A 17,384-nucleotide genomic window follows, 5' to 3' on the forward strand; every position below is an offset into this window, starting at 1 on the left:
AGTTAAAAATTAACTTTTAATTCCGATTATTCTAAAATAGTGATAACTCTATTAAATGATATGAAGCAAAATTAGCTATGTAGAGTTAGACAACAATTTAAATATTTTGCATATTTTCATGTGAACAAAAAAGAGAGCCACTGATACACTTTAATAAATTCGTATCAAGATCAGTGGCAATTGGTGGTGTTATTTTACATAAACATTTAGCATAAATTATGCAAGTTTTTAAATTTTTGAGAAAAAAAATTTTTTGAACCTATAATAGGTTGGCTGATGACAGACCCAGGATATGTGCTTTATCTGTAAATACTTTTTTATATATATTTAAATTAGAAAGTATAATATGAAGAGTCACATATAGTATCCCCAGATGGTAGTTAGCCGTGTGTTATAGAAACCATCTCAATATGGTAACTAGCGCAGGTATCCTTGCAGGGATGGGAAAAGCAATGTACAGTGAATTAGAGTCCAATCTTTCTGCTGCCCACCTTCTTCATAAACATGAGCGGAAGGGGGGTGAGAGAAGAGTTAGATACACTGATGGAAAATGTAGCAGGTGTGAAGAGGACACTTCTGTGAGTGGTGTTAGGTCATCCCTGATACTAAAGCATTGCAGGGATGAAATTCGCCACCAGAAAGTCTCTCTTAGCACGGAAAAGGAAAATTAGGATGAGGAGGGGGGGGGGGAAGGTTTGGAAAAGAGGAGGCTAAGGTAAATTTTATGACACAAGCTGATGGAACTTAATAGCTGGCAGCAGACAAAAAAGAGAGGGGATGTCTGGCTAACTATATGGCAGCAGATTTATAAAAATGAACGCTCGGATTGAGGATATAAAGTTCAATCTATTGCAGCCCACTAACACATTAGTTAGTTGCACTGTCTTCACAGATGTATGAACAATGAGACAGTCAGAGAATATATGCACAAAGGAATACACACATAATTAATATGCCAATGATGTTCGGCACTTAATGAATATTTGCTGTGTGGCTGTAATAAAGTAGTAACAGGGTGATGGTAAATAAGCAATTATAAGCATTTAATACAGTCACTGTCTGGAAAAAGGTCTATAACAGGTTTCTACTATACGATAGCATGCACATATAATTTCTGTATCAGTGATGTTCAATCATTTTTGGACATGTGCTGTACAGCTAAAGTAGCTTCAGAACAATAATAGATGACCAATTATAGGTCTTGTTACCGTCACTGTCTAGAAACAGATTTATAACAAAATTACGCCACACCTTTTCATGCACAAATAGTTTCTATCTGCAGTATTTTATGCAACTGTTTTACATTTAGTATGTGGCTGTGCCAGAGCTATAGCAGAATGCTGATACACAAAGAATCATAGGTATTGATACCGTTGCTATCTAGCAATAAATCTATAGCAGCTCCGCACCAGCTTATCACTAAACGTGTGGTTGCAACAATAGTATCCTATATCGCTACTGCACACAGATTATAGAAAAAGCAAAATCATACCTATATGTGTAAAACAAAGTGAGCGCTAAGAATGATCATATGACAATAGTCACTCTGATATATCCTAAAATAATTGTATATAATATAAAAGTTGCCAAGTGAACTGAAATACTAGCCACAGAAGCGCAGTATATCAAGTGCCAATTGTAATAGACAATGATCTAATAATTAGAATCCAGACGTCTAACAGGATTGGACAAATAAAAAAAGGAAGCGTATATGCATAGAAAAGTATCTGCTGCCAAAATTCACCCATAAAACTATATAAAATGACCATGACATATGAAGGTAAGTTGTTACATATATTGTCCTATAGCCATAGAGAGAAGAAGGGAGCAGATTAGACAACAATACAAGATGCCGGGGTCAATCACAGAACTCCCGTCTTCAAAGAGCGGACGGGAGATGTTAATGATGATACCGGCGTACTGCTGAGGGAATGTGCCTAGAAGAAAGGTGCTGGGACGAATGCTGTGAGCAGCGTTAGATCTGACCTGATGCTCGGGCAGAGCAGGACAGAGATGCGCTGCCAGCGTGTCCCAAACACCAAGAGAAGGAAGCGGGGAGCGAGGAGGATACCTGCGGCGGCTGGGGGTTGCTGGATCGGAGTCACGGCTGGCAGTTCCCCATGAACTGAGGAGACTGTCAGCACCTTAGCAGCGTCAGTCAGAACGCGTTTCACCACGTGGGCTTGATCACCTGAAGCCTAACGTGGTGAGCGCGATGCCAGGTATTTATATGTGGGATTGATGCAGTATTGATTACAGCTGAGGCTAAAAGGCTGGCTTGGCCATCACCAGCCAATTAAATGAATTAAGTATATTGACAGTTGCTATTACCGGCGTGCAAACAAAGAGAGCTATTCATATTCTAATAAGCAGAGAGAAAATAATGAATTTAGACTGAGTTGTAATAAATATGAATGTACAGAATAAGTAAATAAATATAAAAAACGGGAAAAAAGGAGAGTATGAAAATATAATAAAAAGACACAAAAAATATATATATCAGTGCAGAGTGTAATTTATGAAAAATGAATAAATAAAATAAAAAAATTATAAATATAAAAACAGGCTGAGAAGTTATGATACATATAACAAATCTTTGAATTCTAATCATTTTTATTCGGGTATCGGTTTATACTCCATGCGCGATTTATTTGCGCTCACCTTTGTAATTCTTCTCAATTATTCCTCATGTTAATTCATTATATATACTATAGTTATTTATTTTATACATATCTGTAATTATATCACCATGTATGAATTATTTTTTTAATACACCAGACACAATCAATCAATTAAAAACAATAATAAAAATTTCTTTCATGTCACATGTATCATAATAATAATTTTTCACCGTTTTTTTTTATTTTGTCACAATATTATACCAATAATCTTTTCTTGTTATATGTATCATAACTTCTCAGCCTGTTTTTATATTTATAATTTTTTTATTTTATTTATTCATTTTTCATAAATTACACTCTGCACTGATATATATATTTTTTGTGTCTTTTTATTATATTTTCATACTCTCCTTTTTTCCCGTTTTTTATATTTATTTACTTATTCTGTACATTCATATTTATTACAACTCAGTCTAAATTCATTATTTTCTCTCTGCTTATTAGAATATGAATAGCTCTCTTTGTTTGCACGCCGGTAATAGCAACTGTCAATATACTTAATTCATTTAATTGGCTGGTGATGGCCAAGCCAGCCTTTTAGCCTCAGCTGTAATCATTACTGCATCAATCCCACATATAAATACCTGGCATCGCGCTCACCACGTTAGGCTTCAGGTGATCAAGCCCACGTGGTGAAACGCGTTCTGACTGACGCTGCTAAGGTGCTGACAGTCTCCTCAGTTCATGGGGAACTGCCAGCCGTGACTCCGATCCAGCAACCCCCAGCCGCCGCAGGTATCCTCCTCGCTCCCCGCTTCCTTCTCTTGGTGTTTGGGACACGCTGGCAGCGCATCTCTGTCCTGCTCTGCCCGAGCATCAGGTCAGATCTAACGCTGCTCACAGCATTCGTCCCAGCACCTTTCTTCTAGGCACATTCCCTCAGCAGTACGCCGGTATCATCATTAACATCTCCCGTCCGCTCTTTGAAGACGGGAGTTCTGTGATTGACCCCGGCATCTTGTATTGTTGTCTAATCTGCTCCCTTCTTCTCTCTATGGCTATAGGACAATATATGTAACAACTTACCTTCATATGTCATGGTCATTTTATATAGTTTTATGGGTGAATTTTGGCAGCAGATACTTTTCTATGCATATACGCTTCCTTTTTTTATTTGTCCAATCCTGTTAGACGTCTGGATTCTAATTATTAGATCATTGTCTATTACAATTGGCACTTGATATACTGCGCTTCTGTGGCTAGTATTTCAGTTCACTTGGCAACTTTTATATTATATACAATTATTTTAGGATATATCAGAGTGACTATTGTCATATGATCATTCTTAGCGCTCACTTTGTTTTACACATATAGGTATGATTTTGCTTTTTCTATAATCTGTGTGCAGTAGCGATATAGGATACTATTGTTGCAACCACACGTTTAGTGATAAGCTGGTGCGGAGCTGCTATAGATTTATTGCTAGATAGCAACGGTATCAATACCTATGATTCTTTGTGTATCAGCATTCTGCTATAGCTCTGGCACAGCCACATACTAAATGTAAAACAGTTGCATAAAATACTGCAGATAGAAACTATTTGTGCATGAAAAGGTGTGGCGTAATTTTGTTATAAATCTGTTTCTAGACAGTGACGGTAACAAGACCTATAATTGGTCATCTATTATTGTTCTGAAGCTACTTTAGCTGTACAGCACATGTCCAAAAATGATTGAACATCACTGATACAGAAATTATATGTGCATGCTATCGTATAGTAGAAACCTGTTATAGACCTTTTTCCAGACAGTGACTGTATTAAATGCGTATAATTGCTTATTTACCATCACCCTGTTACTACTTTATTACAGCCACACAGCAAATATTCATTAAGTGCCGAACATCATTGGCATATTAATTATGTGTGTATTCCTTTGTGCATATATTCTCTGACTGTCTCATTGTTCATACATCTGTGAAGACAGTGCAACTAACTAATGTGTTAGTGGGCTGCAATAGATTGAACTTTATATCCTCAATCCGAGCGTTCATTTTTATAAATCTGCTGCCATATAGTTAGCCAGACATCCCCTCTCTTTTTTGTCTGCTGCCAGCTATTAAGTTCCATCAGCTTGTGTCATAAAATTTACCTTAGCCTCCTCTTTTCCAAACCTTCCCCCCCCCCCCTCCTCATCCTAATTTTCCTTTTCCGTGCTAAGAGAGACTTTCTGGTGGCGAATTTCATCCCTGCAATGCTTTAGTATCAGGGATGACCTAACACCACTCACAGAAGTGTCCTCTTCACACCTGCTACATTTTCCATCAGTGTATCTAACTCTTCTCTCACCCCCCTTCCGCTCATGTTTATGAAGAAGGTGGGCAGCAGAAAGATTGGACTCTAATTCACTGTACATTGCTTTTCCCATCCCTGCAAGGATACCTGCGCTAGTTACCATATTGAGATGGTTTCTATAACACACGGCTAACTACCATCTGGGGATACTATATGTGACTCTTCATATTATACTTTCTAATTTAAATATATATAAAAAAGTATTTACAGATAAAGCACATATCCTGGGTCTGTCATCAGCCAACCTATTATAGGTTCAAAAAAAAAATTTTTCTCAAAAATTTAAAAACTTGCATAATTTATGCTAAATGTTTATGTAAAATAACACCACCAATTGCCACTGATCTTGATACGAATTTATTAAAGTGTATCAGTGGCTCTCTTTTTTGTTCACATGAAAATATGCAAAATATTTAAATTGTTGTCTAACTCTACATAGCTAATTTTGCTTCATATCATTTAATAGAGTTATCACTATTTTAGAATAATCGGAATTAAAAGTTAATTTTTAACTCATTCACTATACATTTTTTTTCTCAACAAATTAAAAGTGTGCCTCCAAAAAGGAATCCCTGTCTGCAAACGGTTGTCCACTTCTTGTGGATTATCGTTTCTTTTCTTTTTAAGTATACCATTTAAAAGATAGAAAGGTTTATTTATCATTAGTTGGTTTCACAATGAGCACTATTAAGCAGTTTTGCTGCTGGATTTAAAGTAACATTTTTTTAAAGATAAAACACATATCGGTATGTTTACGAAAGCTTCTAAAGCAGAAAAGTGGCAGTATTCACAATAGCAACCAACCAGATTCTAGAGTGAAACAGAGGAAAAGATAGCTGAAATCTGATTGGCTACTACTTAACCCTACTATGTAGAAAGAGAAAGAGAGAGAGAGAGGTAGTGGAAATTAAATTGGGCAGAATAGGAAAAGGGAGAATGGGGAAGAGGAGAGAGGGAAACACATGGTATAATCTTGGGGAATAATGGTTCCAAAATTGAATTATATATACAGTGACAGAACTTGTGACCAGATACAAAAATATAATTTGGGCCCCCCTCCTCCACTCTAACCCACAATATGCCACAGAGCAGTGGGTGACAGAATAAGGCCAGGGGAAGCAGAAAGTGACAGTGGAAAGCAGCGGTGTAAGAAGGGCAGGGGTGACAGGGAGAGGCAATGTTGACAGCATAAGGAAGTGGGAGGCAGAGGTTGATGGCAGAAGGCAGGGTACACTGGATGACAGGGGGAGGCAGAGGGCCAACTCTTCCAAAATCTCCTACCTTCTGATTCTCACACACTATTACATTTAGCCTAGAGTATTGCAGTTAGAGGTTGACATATAGAGAAAGACAGTGATAACAAAGGGCAAGGGGAGGCAGAGGGTGACAGCAGCAGGCAGAAGTAGGTAGATGATGATGGGTAGCACTAGGCTACAGGGAGAGGATGACAGGGAGAAGCAATGCGTGGCAGGGGTACTAGCACAATGTCTTGCATGGTGCAGAGAACAGGGGCATATACCTTTGGTGGGGAAGGAAAACAGTTGTCTATACCCCTGTGACCGCTTTCCGGGTATGAGCTGCCTTTAATTCACAGTCAGTGGTGAATGTTAAAAACTGTACAGTTGCTTAGTAACTAGAGGCAGTATATGGCTGTGATCAAAAGTGCAGATAGGAGGCAGGACTTTTCTGTCAGATGGTACAGAGAAGGTCAGCCCTACAGCCACAACCTAAGGGGCAGGTTCCTCTGCAATTTTTGATTCTTGCAAAATACATTAGCTATTGAAGCTGAATGAGGGCCACAATACCACACAATAGTTCCCTGATACCCTTAGTGCCACATAATGCCACAGGTGCTGCTTGATTGATCTCCACACACATAAAAACACACATACACATGTAAAAATGTGTGCCCCTAATTACAAATTATTTTGGGTGATCTACTTTGTCCAGATCCGCCCCTGCACTGTTTCCACATTGTAGTGGGTGTAGAAGGGTGATGGCTCACTGCATGGAGTCAGACTAACTGCACAAACACCCATGGTAGTTAGAGCTGCTGCTGGGCATTCTCAGCAGCCCTCCTCTAGGACCATTAGCCAAATTTGTTAGAGACAGCCAACAACCCCATACCCCCGACTGCACCGGCATAAAAACCACACATCATTGGCTGCACTGCACGCCCGCTCCTGCTCCTGGGCTACCGCTGGAAAATCAGAGCTACCAGTTGTGCACCCGAACATAATTATTTATTTATTTACAGTTTCTTATATAGCGCAGCAGATTCCGTTGCACTTTACAATAGTAGACAGTGATAAAACAAACTGGGTAACAACAGACAGACTTTGAGGTTAGAGGGCCCTGCTGTAAGCTTACAGTCTATAGGGATATAGGAGGGAAACACAAGGACAGGCACCAGTAATAGCATAGCTTGTAGGTCTAGAAGGGAAGCTATATAATACATAAGTGCCTCAGAGAGTTATGCGTGTAGAACTTAAATGTAGACCATAAGATGCCCCAATGACCACCAGTGTTAGCTGAGCCTTTCTCTAGGCTTAGGCAAATATCCTAGGCAATTGTGCTACCACTATGAGCAGATGCTAAAAATCAGTCCCCTGTGCGAGCGATTAAATGAGAATAACCCCCTTAGTTTGGATAATGCAAATTTTTTTTTCAGCATACATATCTGTAACTAAGGTCATGATGTTAGTTGGGAGCTATGCAAAAGGTTCCATATTTGTATTGCCAGCCTTGTACAGTCAGTGTAGGAGATAAATACTAGGTTGTGCCAGACCAGCTGCTATACTATACTAGAATAATTAGCTGACACACCTTTTTCTGCAGGTATTGTAAAGTTTCCTCTGACAGATCAACTTTAAAGTAATGACATCATTATATCAGTAGCTATGGTCCAGGTGCAATATTACATAACATGGCAACTTATTTTAGCATTCTGATTAATTAGTATCACACATCGACAAAGATAAGATTTAAAGTAAAAAAGTATACAATGTTATGTCATTTGAGTAATTTATGGGCTTAAAATGTATTTAGCGTCATATAACCGTAATTTCCTTAATGTAATAATTGCTTTGTGAGTATGAATGTGTATAAAAAGAAAAACACTCAAGAAGTCAGGATACCATTAAAAAGTTATCAAAGATATCTGTGGTGCTTTCACTGTTTCAATAGTGCTGGTGTTAGACATTGAAGTCTACAGGCTACATATTGCACAATTTACTGGGAGAGGGATTGTCTGGATCCTTCCCCAGTAGCAACCATTAATGTATGGCCACAGCATAAAGTAAAGTTTCCCCTTATGCGATTAATTTAGTGTACACATTCCTGGGATCAGCTCCTATTAATGCACCTGTTCCTGGATGTGATTTTGAATACATCTGGCAGAAATAAATTTCTTATTTCCCAAATACTGTAGCATAAAAAATAAATTCTATTTATCAAGTCTCAATAAACAATAAATGAGCCCATTGATGTTATATTATCTGCTCATACATTATTACCTACATTCTCCATAGTGTTCTCTATGTGTTTACATAAATATATGTAAGTATGGCAATTTTGCCAGTTCGCTGATGTCATGTGGGGGTGCGGCGGAGCAGCAGCACTTCATCGGGGCAGGGGAGGAGGCAGTGCTTAGAGCTGGCACTGCTCCAAGTGCTGCCTCCTCCACAGTGTAATGGGAAACGGGCTGTTTAACCTGTTTACACTGCACAGCAACATGGCAACAAACTGGTAAGAACTCTGCTTTTTACCCGGTTTGGATTGCAGTGTTGCTACCGGTTAGCTGTAACCGGTATCCCCTTTCACATTGCACTAATTACCGGGTCGAACCGGTAAGAATTCGGCGGTAATTAGTCCGATGTGAAAGGGGTATCAGGCATAAATTTACTAAGATGGGAGTTCTATTTCACATTAGATCTACTTCTTATTTATTTAACACCTTCTAGAAGATAACAGAATGTTGCTATAACAGATGGCAACATTCCATCTGTACTAGAACTCCCTTCTTAGTAAATTTCCAACTCTGATATTGTGAAGCCTACCCTGGTGCTTGACTTTGCTCCCTAGTCCTAGTTGAACCAATGAAAACGGCTAGTTGTCAAGTGGTTGGACCATTTGGTCCAATGGTGAGCAGTCATGGGGAGGCAGGGGTGACATACACCATAGTTTTGACTGTAAACATTACTAGAATAATAAAAAATACAAAATGTATAATTTATAATATTATCTCTAATGTATTATTTAATGTAATCCAATCCAATCATTGTTGCATTATTCGAATCATTTTTAGAGTCATAGTTGTCTTATTGTAAACATTTTTAGGTGTGTAAATCTGATACAAGCCATTGATCTTACTGCACTTCATTTTAGCCCAAAGGTCTATAAACACTGGATGATTATGCCCAGCATGTATGGACTGTGATCATCGCTATTATTGCTGGGGGGAAAGCCGCTTAATGCATACACACTGAGCGGCTTTCTCCCTGCCAACCACCGTGAGTGGGGGGAGGACGGCTTTGCATAGCACAGAGCTATGCAAATCCGTCCTCAAAGCTGCTCATCTGCTGGTATCACCAGTGTGTATGGGCCTTAAGGGGGGTATTCAATCCCTGACGCTATTTTTAATGGGGGGAAATAGCAGTGGGCACCTATTCAATGCTGTCGTTCCCAACAGCATTGAAGAGGCAAATTGATAGAACAGACCCAACCTTAAAAGCAGTCGGGCCCGTTTTGCCGAAAACTGTGGATTTCTAAATCACAGCGGGATCTCAACAATCCTTGGCCATTTTTGCAGATACTCCCCCTTTTCACCAATCGATTGGCAGGACTCTTTATCCTGCCAGCCAATAAACTGGCGGGACGTACCGACAGTCGGGATATGAGATTGAATACTCCCCATATTCTATTTAAAATGCATGTTGCACAATAAAGAGAACGGACATGTTCCAAAGGTGCAAAATTCTTCGCTGCCTCTCATTCATAAATCCAAAACATGTATATGCAAGTTGGCAATTGGGTAGTGTTCAAGTTCAGTATGTGTTGGCACTTGAATATGCTTAAATATTTTCAAAGAGTTGCTAGCATTTTTTCACCATAAAGTGAAAATAATGAACAAAATGGACCACTGGAGAAGTTACCCATATCAACCAATCAGCTTTGAGGTAGCATTTACCAAGTACTGTACATTTTATAAAATGATAAAAGCTGACTGGTTGCTATGGGCAACTTCTCCACTGGTCTACTTCTCTACTCTTTTCACTGCTTAATATATCAACCCCATAGTGTAGTCCCATTAATCCATGAAAATTCTTTGGAGAGAATCTGAAATTGTGGAGGATAGAACCTTGCTCCAGTAAACAAACAACAATAGAACAGAACATTGGGACACTAACCAGACATCTAATGGATTACAGATAGTGTCCGTGGAAATCCATAACTGATTGTTTGAAATACTCAACAATGGAGAGTATTATAATTATAGTTAACCATATCAGCATTGCCAATGGGCAAATCAAATCTTGCATAGGATATTTTTGATCATTTTGATGTGATTTGCAGCTTCCAAAAACTTAGGGACACATAACTATTTTTTTTTTATACCTTCAGTCACAACATTATAATTTTGGTAAATTAAAACCTCACACTACATTCATACCTCTGATTCTACTGTATTTTGTCATTTGCACACCTTTTAAATGATGGATTAGATATCTATACAATTATCTGGTACCTGCTAATGGTGATACTTTATGGTTCCTAATTTTGGTCTGCACGGAGATCTAACTTCCCTGAACTAATTGCCCATATACTGTATAGGAAAACTTCAAGGTAAAATAATTTGAGCACCCTTAAACAGCTATTGAGTCTTGCACCCTTGGGTAGAGTGAAAACAATCATGCAACTTTTTTCTTGATATCTGAAGAAAAATAGCCTTCCCATAAAAAATAAAAAAATAAATTCTTTACTGGCTGCCTTATGTAACATAGCTTCCAGCCAATAGGAAAGACATAAAATAACATAGTATAAAACCACGCCATATTTATTTATTTATTTACAGTTTCTTATATAGCGCACACATATTACGCAGCTCTTTACAGAGAGAGAATATTTGAACATTCACATCAGTCCCTGCCCCAGTGGAGCTTACAATCTATATTATCTACCACATGTACACGCACACACAGACATTCTATGGTTAATGTGTTGGGAGCCAATTGCTGCAGTGTTTGTGAAACTTGTTTTCATTTGAAAATAGTCCAGTGCAAACTCCAGTTCTAATGGTGTGTACACACGGTGAGATTCCCTTGCTATTCGACTTAAGATTCGAGTGCTATGCAATCTTTGCTATCTCTGTACTATTTACATACAATTCATACAATCAGCTTTATATTTGTACTATATAGTCATTGCTGCCCTGTCTATTTGGGTTTCGATTTGTGCTGTCATAGGAGCGGTAAAAAACCTATGTGATCTGCATGCGATCTGTATACGATCTGCATGCGATTTTGACTATATAGTCAAAATGTAATGTCAAATCTCACCGTGTGTACACAGCATTACTGTAGCTTCGGAATTACATCCTTGAAGTGCAAATGTAGACCAAGCCCCAACTGCAGGCTCTCAAATATGACATACTCAGCTGGAACTGGGGGAGTTGTGTTCATCAGTATGGTCAGCTATCTAATTAACAGATAGGGGTTTCCATTGATTTTTTATGAAATTTTATCATTCTAATTAAATGCCTATATATGACAATGATAAATAATCAGATTGTACAACTCCTTTAAAACCTCTTAAATAATAATAACATCCATGATTCAACCTAAATCATAGATGTTTTAGATAAATATGTTCTGAAGTAGAGACTTAGATGCCCACGTAATCCCAAAATCATGACTCCAGAAACTTTTACAAAATCTGCTGATATAAGCAATAACAACCAAAAGCCTAAATTTAGAAGATTTTTCTCAATTTTTCTCAAGTATCAAATACTTTCTCACCATCTAAACTTTATTCTAAATTCTTTATCTAAATTATTGGTATAAGAAACTACAGCAATCGCTGCTAATGTAGTGCGGACCCCCTTGATATAAGAAATAAAATCTGCTATGGTAAAATGAGTTAGTGCAGGGTACGTATATGAGATAGTATAGATTAAAGACTCATATACATGATCTTTAAAAAAAATGTTGAAAAGCCTTTCAGCTTGCCGAAAACTGTTTGTCAGTACCACTAGAGAATCATATATTGTGTAGGTAGCTGTACTTTAGCTGTATATTTTTATATATGTTAAATGTATTAAATAGAAGTTGCCAGTGGTCTCTAAGGTAATGAGATCACAGCGTAGTGGGCCAAAGTAATCACAATCGCAACTGGATTTTTGTATAAACCTTAAAAAGTCTGGTCATTAATCTATCGCTTCTCGGCCTTTTGGCTAAGATCAAGTGTAGTATCTGTTCTTATCAGTGGGTATGGACTGGCCTCTGACAGAGAATAGAGAAAGGCTGGACTGAGTAGCTGCTCTGATGGGCGGAGGGTGTGGGACCCCTCTTTTTTGCCTGGGAGTGGTGAAAAGTCTGGATGAGTATCTTCACCTCTGCCTTTGGTAGGAGGTGTTGTTTCCGTAAATCCACTGGTAAGAGGGGGGGAGAAACACTGGGCCTAGTAGTTTGACTCTCTTGATGGGGTTCGTAGCCCCCGAAGGATGAGACAGCGAAAGGCTCAGTCTAGTATCCATTCCCAAGGAGCGGAGAAAGGCTGGGACTGAGTAGATGGCTCCTGTTCCAGAGGTTCGTAGCCTCTGATGGGGAGACCGCGAAAGGCCCAGCTTAGTACCTTAACCTTGGGATCGGAGAAACACTGAGACTGAGTAGATTGCTCTTCCAAAAGGGGGTCGCAGCCCCTAAGGGAGTCGGTCAAAAAGCCCAGTGGAGTACCCATTCCCATGCCAGGGGCTGGAAAGTGCCCTACGATGGGAGCAGAGAAACACTTGGTCGGACGCTGATTGGTCAGCTGCCTAGGGCCCGAGGCTGCACTGTGCCCCCGGGGAAACTTGGGGGTGCTGAACCTGCATGGGTGATCCCAAAAATCACCTTGCACAAGTAAGCACTGCGCACTTCCCCTTAGGTTAGTCTGCACGTCCTTACCTCGTCCTTTTGGATGGGGTAGGACAATTTTTCACACCCCCACCCTGGCCTTCTGGCTGGGGTCCTCTTTATTATTTATTTATTTTCCTCTCTTCACGTTCATGCACTTTTACACGTTTTCTGTTTTTTGTAGTGTGTCACGTTTTTCTTGGGTAGTGTGGTCGACCCTTACGGGCCTTCCATTTTCCCAACGTGCCAAAGCTCTCGCCTTTTGGGGAGAGCTGCGGTCCCCCCGAGGACGACCCCGAGCCGCAAGGCGGAGGGAAGTCCACTGAGGGTCTCTCCAAACCTTCGGGTGCGGAGGACCCACCGTCCTAACCCTTCCGGGGGTTGAGGAATGAGGGTCTCTCTAAGCTTCAGCGAAGAGGACCCACCGTTCCCTATTTTCCCCTCTTTGGCCTTATGGTTGAGAGGGGTTAGGGGAAAAACGGGGCCCGTCTCCTTCGGGAGATAAGCCCACTTCGAACGCACGGCCCCCTTTGCACATGTTTAGGCACAGCACTGGTGGTAGGGAGCACACCTCGGGCTCCTGAGTTTTTTCAAACTCATTAATCTATATTATAACTGTACATAGTGGCTTTCCACCTACAGGTAGACATGACGAGGTAAATTCATATAATATTGTACTTTTTCCACCATCATTACGTACTATGCACCAATAACATGTCATACATCATTTGCAATAAAAAAAAAAATCAATTTAGGAAAACATAAGGGAGGATTTTGTCTTTCCGGCCTCCAAAAACCATTAGGAATTCACAATCACCCATGTGAAAGCCAGAGACATTTTGGCATAGCATGTAAAAGCATTTTCATAGTTTGGATTAACATTTCAATGATGCTTCTATCTGTAAAAACAAATTGATCTTACAAAAGGCCATTTCCCAGCAGTCATTTGGCTGGAAGTGATAGGAGCTCATTTTAACTGGATCTGTTTACTTAGAAAGGAGAGTGGAACAGAGTATCTCACACAGTATGCCTCTTTTTCCCATTCCACATAGAAAGTGTGTCTATTAAATGTGACTTTTACTGCCAAAGCACTTGTCATTTTACATTAGCTGTAGCAACTTCTGCTGTGACAAAGTGAGCAGCGTCTCCTTTTGCATAATGAAAATATTTTCACATCTCTGCTCAACCTGCTAACTGCGATTACAGCCAATTGGCCTATGAAATGACATTAGCATCCAGTTTCAACTAAACGAAATCACTGTGGCTGTCTAGCCTCTTAAAAAATCTACTCTATGTATTTAAATGTAGTGCTGTAGACTTTATTGTGAAAAAAGAATTGGCAAAACAAAGAAGTAAGTGTGTAGTTAATTATAGCATTTATTTAGACATCATTTCCCTGTTATTTTGTTATTTTAATATATTGTTATAGGGACAGACTCTTCCTCACAATAAGTTGCGGCTCTTACCTCTGTGGAGGTGGGGGACTGCTGCAATACCGCCCCCCATCCTCTCCGTTGCTGCTGGACCCCACCACCAGGGCCCCCTGGTCCCTGCGGATGCCTGCTGGTACCCGATGCTGGTCCTGACCCCCTTCATGGTCACGTGGCCAGCCCATGCGCAGTAGCCTCTTCGGTACTGCACATGCGCAGATCCCGTTTTTAATGGGCTGCCCGCCACAGCAGCCCATGGAGGCATCGCATAGGGAGGGAATGCCTCCGAATGGGACTGCCTTGGGTAAATGGCAGGTCGGACTTCCAATAAGATGCCAGTGGCAGATTTTACCTGGGGGGGGGGGGGGGGGGCTGCAGGGCTGCAGCCCATAGGTAAAAACCGCCACTGCTCATAACCATATTCTAATATGAAATATACAGTCAACACCACGTTCCAAATGTAAACATGCTAAGAAGAAGTTAATGTAAAGGTTCAGAATGATAATACTTAATGATGATCCAGTTGGGTAATACAGGGTTGGTCTTCCTTATAACACCCTCTCTTTTGGTATTACAAATTACCTTTGTAGCAATTTGGCATACTTACACAGCTCATAAGAGCCACCAATTACATTATTAAGACTTTGAAGAGTACAAAGTATAGCTATAGAGTGTGAAAGTCTTAATGAACACTGCAAATGACTTGGTAGCCATTGCCAGAGCTACTGAGACATATGATGGGCCAGGGTGAAAGAAAGAGAGTGGGAAAACAAGGGGAAATGGCCACATCAGTTTTCGAAGACATGGGCTAAAAATACTAGGCAGAGGAGGTGAGCTGGGCGATGGAGATGCTGGGGGATGGAGTTGAGTAACACGTGAACCACCATCCTCTCTTGGTCATTTTCTTCAAAATGATATGGAACAATAGTGATCATTGAGTTATAAGGAGAGTTTAATCACTGTAGAAATAACAGAAATGAGTGTGAGACAAGAAAAATAAAAAATATAATAATTATATAATAATATTCATATAATTCAGTTTGATATCTTCTCTACTAATACATAATTAATTGTCATTACTATGCCAGTCAGGGCTGGCTCTACCATTAGGCAGCTTTAGGTAGCTGTCTAGGGGCTGCAGAATTGTAGGGTGCCCCATGAGTCTATCACAAAACTTACTGTAGGTTTACTCAGAGAGGCATCCTTGTTGAAGTTAATGCAAATAGTAGGTGTTGACACCACCTCCCTATGTTCATCTGGGTTTATTCATATGCCCGTACTTACCTTGGGGGACAGCAGATGGTGATTTATGCAAATCACCATCTGCTGTATTGTTTGTCTGATGTATATTCCTGTACTTGCTTGTACTTCCTGTAAATGTGAGAGAGGAGTAGCAGCTACAAGTTCCCAGGCTGTGAGTGTAGTTTGACCACGTGACTAATGGAACATACCATGTGACCCACAACCACAAGGTCGGTGGAACACCAATTTCAATCAGGTGGCGAGCAAAGTCCTGTGGGCTACTTTCATGCTCCCCCTGCCCTCCTGGGTCTAATGGTATGTCTTGTCAACCAGACCATTTACTAAAGAGTAAGTAAATCCAACCATGAGAGAGGAGCACATGTTGATGTTTGTCATCTTATATTGATACTGCTATCCATTGCTATATAAAAAAGTTACAAGACTAGTCCTATCTGATTGCAAGGTAACTCCCATGAATATCTTTTATGTATGAGACCTCCCAATGCATACCTATGGTATTCCAATATGCCAACAGGTCTTGCATGCATGCTGGCACAGGAGTGCTAACACTGCTATTTTTGTAGCTTTATTTTTACACTGTGGTTTAGACATCTCCCCCCCACATCTAGGTCTCTGCTTATTTTGACCCAATTGCAGTGCAGCATGCTTTTACCAAGGTGACCAGTTATAGTTTGCTTTACTCCCACTTCAGTATCGGGCCCTATGTTCAGTTAGTTGAGGACTCTCAGCACAAAGTTCCAAAATAGTTTTTTTTTTACATTATTGTTGTTACTATCTTAACAATGATTACACTTCCTTATCTGTACAGCATAGTTGCCATCTTTCTGGATGCCCCCCTCCAGGTAAGGGCAGTCAGGTTTGCACAGCTGTGGGCATTATGGGTAGGGGGGAGTGTGATGCATCAAGGGGTGGGGTGAGAGCATGGCACTTCATAGGAAGTGGTGTAGGAGGTATGATTGCAGTGATCACATCATCTTGGCCATGCCTCTATTACATTACATGATGCGATACTGTACAAATTGGAAAGCAGCTGGTTTCGGGAGACTTGCCCATTCTTCCAGACGATCAGGAGTGCCACCTGTTTTTCAGGAGCCTCCCGGCTGTTTTGGAAGAGTAAGTATACTGTACATAGATACTATCCAGCATACAGTAGTTTAGAAAAATAGATAGATAAAATAAAATGCATTTTTGCAGAGTATTTCCTTAGCAGCTGCCTCATACCATCACAAAACAAATTCTGTGCTTTAATTTGATATTTTGTTGAAATAATTCCAATTCAAATAAGCAAATTTAGAGCATGTAAACACATTTTAACGAGATGAAAGCTTTCATTAAACTAATTTGTAAAATTAAAGTCAAAATTAAACTGATCTGAGTTTGCTGATGAGGGCCTTCGCTACTGTACAATATATATAATATATAGAATGGAGGTTACCTTGTAATCTAACTCTTTTCAGTACAAATTACCCAGCACGCATCGCTCATTGTTTACAGAAACAAGTTTCCTTCAGCTAGGTTTTATTGTGTTTCTGACACACTAATTGCTTTTTATCTGCACAATGAAAAGCTTGATGAGATACAATGAATGTGTTACAAATTAATATC

The 17,384-nt window shown here is 39.8% G+C and overlaps 1 pseudogene; it reads left to right on the plus strand.

Moving 5' to 3' along the window:
* The first annotated feature begins 12,405 nt into the window (after window positions 1-12,405).
* LOC146006075 (U2 spliceosomal RNA) lies at window positions 12,406-12,541 on the plus strand (annotated as a pseudogene).
* The last annotated feature ends 4,843 nt before the right edge of the window (window positions 12,542-17,384 follow it).

Source organism: Crinia signifera, chromosome 5 (genome assembly GCF_055691185.1).
Source record: "Crinia signifera chromosome 5, ASM5569118v1, whole genome shotgun sequence".
Lineage (NCBI taxonomy): Eukaryota > Metazoa > Chordata > Amphibia > Anura > Myobatrachidae > Crinia > Crinia signifera.